Raw genomic sequence first — 5442 nt, 5'->3', positions numbered from 1 at the left:
ACTGAGGAGACATTCTGAAATGAATTAATATGTGAAGTTTACATAATGGTTCTGTGCTTTTACTGAAATAGGACAGAATTCTGATTCTAGCTGAGCATGGTGGTGCACACCTTTAATCTCAGCACTTGGGAGCACAGGGCAGGATGATCAGGAGTTCAAGGCTACTGTGGGCTATGTAGAGAGTTGGAGGGCAGCCTTAGATACATGAGATCCTATCTCAATACTAAATCTTTTCTCTCCCTACTTTTAAGATTCTGGTTTTGAAGACTTTAATGTCAAAGATAAGAAATAATTTGCTATAGACTTATGATAACATCAGTCAAATAAGAGAATGCCTGTCTCACTGTTGAAAACTATAGGGAAGTTTATGTCCCACCTGTCTTTGCGGGCTTGGGATGAAATATGAAACACAGTGTATCTGTTTCTCACTGTTTGTGAGGCTGGGACGGGCACTGGCACAGCTGGGTTCTGATGAGTGTTCCCTTCCCACCTTCTAGATAGCTGTCTTTAAGCTGCGTTGTGACAGGTGCTTGAACACCCAACTTGGTTGATAATGCTTCTCTGTGCAATGAAATCCACAGTGCTTTTATCTGTATCCTCCAACCTCTCACTCAGTACCAAGCAAAGACATATTCCTGTGGGCCTTAAGATGTCTTTTGGGACTTTAAGAAATTTATTTACGTAGTTTTTTAATGTCGCTGGAGGCACTTAACCTTTGAAGTAAATATTAGTGATTTTTTGTTGTAGATTAATCCGAACCCACAACGAGAGTACTCCACATTGGATTCTGCATGTAATTTCAAAGAGCGACCGCATTCTTCCACAGGGTCTGCCTCTGGGATAGAAAGCAATAGATACGTCTTTAAAAATAGTTCATAAATAATGTTAGTCATAACTGAGCATTTGGGTTGAGAGGCAGTCGGTTGGATTTAATGTTCCTGGCAAGGACTGGAATGTGGCTAATTCTATGCTGCAGATTAAAGAAAACACTCCAGGAGTCTGGAGAACAGGAAACTCAGAGGCACATTTAAAAAACACCACACTCATGTTTCAGGGTTGGAGGAGTGCCTGGATCATGTAGTCTCTGGTGCTGGAAACTCTCACACTCCTTGGAATACAGCTCAGATTTCTGGTTGCTCTTACTGTCTGGCCCCAGGAGATGACCCCTAAAATGTAGACATCATTGCTGTAGCAGTGACTTCCTGCATCCCCATCAGTTCTTATAGTACTTGCTGAGGAGGGCAAGACCCAGATAAAGGAGAACCAGTGTGTTTCTTTTCTCTCTCTCTCTCTCTCTCTCTCTCTCTCTTTCTCTCTCTCTCTTTCCTTCCTTCTGTTCTTTCGTTCCTTTTTTGAGACAGGGTTTCTCTGTGTAGCCCTGGCTGTCCTAGAACTCACTCTGTAGACCAGGCTAGCCTCGAACTCAGGAATCCACCTGCCTCTGCCTCCCAAGTGCTGGGATTAAAGGCATGTGCCACCACTGCCTGGCTTGACCAGTGTGTTTCTTATGATGTAACAGAGACCACAGGTTTCCAAGTTTGTAGGCAGTGGGGGTATACAGTCTTCTGGAAAGGTCTCAATCTTAATTTCAGGAGTGTGGTGTGACTATAGGGCCCTGACAGAGCAAGTGGCTCAAGAATGCACCTGCAAAAGTCCTACTTGGAGCTCTTTGGGACATGGGATTGCTCATAGGTGAACTGTCTAAGTCCATAGATACATACTGATATGATACAAATGTACTTTCCATGTATATTATTCTGCTGGTGTTGGGAGTTAAGCCTTTAGGAGATGGGTTAGTAATGAAATTCATGAATGTGCTAATCTTCTAGGGAATGGGTTTGATGTCTCAGATGTGGGCTTATGATAAAGATGAGTTGGGTTCATCATTCCTGTCTTGAGTCTGTGTGTGTGTGTGTAGTGTTGTTCTACATTGTTATAACTAAAATCTCATGCCACTTCTGGAACTTTCCAGCTTCCAGAGCTTATGAGACACATAAACTTCCATTGTTTACAAATTCCCCAACCTGTGGCATTTTGTCATAGCACTAGCAGACAGACTGAGGAGCCCATATGGTCCACACTTGTCCAGTGAATTTTAGCCTGAGAGATTAACAAAGCTGAAATAATGCTTATTTTAATTATAACCTGTTCAGCACAGTGAACTATTTTAGCTGTAATTGGTAGGACTTTTTTTCCTGCCCAAAGATAATTAACTGCAAAATACATGCTTCAGTAAGTAGCTGAGTTAACTTGCTTTATGGATTTATTGATTATAAACCAGTGACACATGGAGCAGAGTCTAACAGATGGTGACTTTAGGCTTGCGTTGGTCTTTTCTTCATGGTTAGGTGTCAAGTTCTTGTCATTGAACCAATTCCTTGCTCATAACCATTGTTTTTACAGTTTATATGACCAAATATTCAACTATGACCTTTTATCTATAGTATGTTATCATGCAAAAGGAGTGTTTACTGATCATGTAAGAGAAGAATAAGTGATTAAAGAATGTAAAATGTCTGTCACTGCAAAGCTCATGGGAAATTGAAGATTTACGTCTCACATACATGTATATATAATTTGATACACACATGCATGTATAGCATGTATATATGCATACATTATTTGTTTTTGCTTTCGTGTGTGTGTTTAAGACAAGGTCTCACTGTGTAGCATAGCCTGGCCTGGAATCCACCTGTATTCTGGGCTTTGAACACAGCAATCCTGGGATTACAGGAGTGAACCATCATTCTTGACTGGTTTTATATTTAGGAGGGTTATACTTTGCTTGCTTAGTAAAGGAGAACACATTTCTCAGTAAATAACTTTGTGCATGTTCTTGCAAACATGCGTGCGCGCGCATGCGCATTTCTGAGGATCAAAACTAGGGCTCAACAGATGGGAGACAAGCGCTGTAACCCCAAGCTACAGTTTAGTCTTAATGTTTATATTTGAATTAGTTGAGTATTTCCTGAGGCTTAGTGAGGCAACTTAACTGGTAATACTTTTATGTCTAACTTAGTTTTGTGTTTTGGATTTTGCTGTGTTTCGATGTGTGGTAGTGAAATAAACAGCTCTTTCACTGGAAAGAACACAGCACAGCCCACGTTCATTCCTTACCTTCCTTGCTGCGGGCACAAAAATACCTTACAAAATGAAGGAAGAAACGGTTGATTTGGGGTGGTGGTTTGGGGTCCAGCTCTTTATGGTTTGGAAGGCGCAGTGATAGGAGCCCGAGGCATCTGGTCATATTGTGCCCACAGTTAAGGGGTAGAAAAATGAGTGTTGAGCCTTTTCATACAGTCTCGGATCTTAGCCTGGGGCAAGGCACTGTCCACATGCAGAGCAGGGCTACCTGCCTCAGCCAAGCCTGTTTAGAGCCATCCTCACAGGTAGATGGGCTCAGACATCCCTCCCCTCCCCACAGCAGGTAATTCTAAAGCAAACCAACAGGCACAATTAGCCATTATGGGAGAGGCTAATCTACCCTGCATAGGCTGTCTGGAAAGCCAATGAAATAAATGTTCATGAGTCTACACTGGCATTAAAACTCTAAGAGAAACTGGTCTTCATGTTTGAAAAACTGAGCCAACCAATGAATTTGATAAACCACTGAGGTACAAAATTTGACTTTTGGGAAAAAAAAATCACTTAGAAAGTCCACAATTTTCAAGAGAAAGAGAGAAAGAACAAAACAAAACGAAGGCAGACTACTTATGCTTTACTGAAAGGATGCTCCACAGACCAAGGGGCCGCTGCAGACATGGAGATGCTGCCCCTTCGCTGGCAGTATTGGGCAGGGAAACCTCCTTTAGCTTCACCTCCTGCTGCTGTGCTAGGGCAGGCAACAGATCAACACTAAACAAAACTAAACAAACAGGGGCTGGAAAGATGGCTCAGCAGTTGAGAGCACTGACTGCTCTTTCAGGGGTCTTGGGTTCAATTCCCAGCAACCACATGGTGGCTCACAACCATCTGAAATGGGATCCGATCCCCTCTTCCTGTGTGTCTGAAGACAGCCACAGTATACTTACATATATAAAATCTTTAAAAACAAAACAAAACAAGTCACTCATGGAGGATTGGTCCTGGCTTTAGGGGTGAACAGCGGTGTCCACGTGAGCTGTTTGCAGCCGCATGCTGCATCTCTGATTCTGGGCATGCAGACATATGTAACACTGGTATTAGTAAACATCGGAGGGTATCTTTCTCTGCCGCAAGAAGGGGATTTGAACAGTTCTTGCCTTTTTTTTTTTTTTTTTTAAAGAAGTATTGCTTTCCTTTTCTTTTGCCTTATTTGGGTGTGAGTCATTTTTAGCTGGGCATAGTCTTGTATGAATAAATAAAAATGTCCTCTTGGTTTGGGAATATGAAAGTGACTCTACCGACCCCCGAGCAGCTTGCAAAGTTAAGCTTCCGGCTTCAAATCATTTGAAAATATTAAGTTGGTCTTTATAAACCCACTGTAAAGGACATTTTAAAAAGGAAAATTTAGAAAAAAAAAAAAGGAAAATTTAGAACCTGTTAAGTCAGGGGGCGACTATAGGAAAGCTCTTTATAACCGACTATAGGTGTTCCCTGAGTATAGGAGAGCTCTTTATAACGGACTATAGGGTGTTCCCTGAGTATAGGAGAGCTCTTTATAACGGACTATAGGGTGTTCCCTGAGTATAGGGAAGCTCTTTATAACGGACTATAGGGTGTTCCCTGAGTATAGAAGAGCTCTTTATAACGGACTATAGGGTGTTCCCAAGACTTTTGTCTTAGATGAAAATAGTTCTTTAAAACTGAGTTGGCGAGCCAGGTGCTTTGGTGCATGATTGCAATCCCAGTTCTTAGGAGGCAGGAGGATTAGAAGTTGGAGGCTCGGCTACTAAATGAGTTTAAGGCCAAGCTAGGCTACAAAGTGAGACTCTTTAAAAAAGAACTCCCTCCCCCACTTCAAAAGTAAAACTCGAGTCCTAGGACCCAAATCCTGTATCTTTTATTTTACAAATAGTGGGTTTTTATTTCAATTCTTTACCTGTCACTTATGTAGTTCTTTTCAAGAAATGTGGGACTGTTCACTAATGATGTTCTTGAGATAGCCCATTCACTGAGCCTCAAAGACATTACTGGGCTTGCTTTTAAGAGTTTTTCTGGGTTTCTTATATTCGTTTCCTCAGTACCATGGGCCCTCCTTTCAACAGCCTGGGTAAGAATGGATTGCTCTTCAGAACACCACTGCTCACAGGGTACAACTCTAAGCCCTATGACTGCAGAATAAGGCTCCTAGTGTCAGGTCTTTGTTTCAATGAAAATACCCAGATGTGACTTGTCAAGCAGCTCAAGTGCCAGCCACAAGCCCCACCCACTCAGGCAGCCCCACCCACTCAGGCAGCCCCACCCACCCAGACAGCCCCACCCACTCAGACAGCCCCTCCCACTCAAACAGCCCCACCCACT

The 5442-nt window shown here is 42.4% G+C and overlaps 1 long non-coding RNA gene across 1 annotated transcript in view; it reads left to right on the top strand.

The window, feature by feature from the left end:
• Positions 1 to 1581: 1581 nt before the first annotated feature.
• The window catches only part of LOC116077907, a 30863-nt gene continuing 27002 nt past the window's right edge, over positions 1582 to 5442 (top strand). The window contains exon 1 of the long non-coding RNA XR_004113371.1: positions 1582 to 1692. This is a non-coding gene — a long non-coding RNA (uncharacterized LOC116077907). The remainder of the gene's footprint in view (positions 1693 to 5442) is intronic.

The sequence above is a fragment of the Mastomys coucha genome, unplaced genomic scaffold (genome assembly GCF_008632895.1).
Source record: "Mastomys coucha isolate ucsf_1 unplaced genomic scaffold, UCSF_Mcou_1 pScaffold5, whole genome shotgun sequence".
Lineage (NCBI taxonomy): Eukaryota > Metazoa > Chordata > Mammalia > Rodentia > Muridae > Mastomys > Mastomys coucha.
The sequence above is the reverse complement of the archived record's forward strand: the minus strand, read 5'-3'. Positions and strand labels throughout refer to the sequence as shown.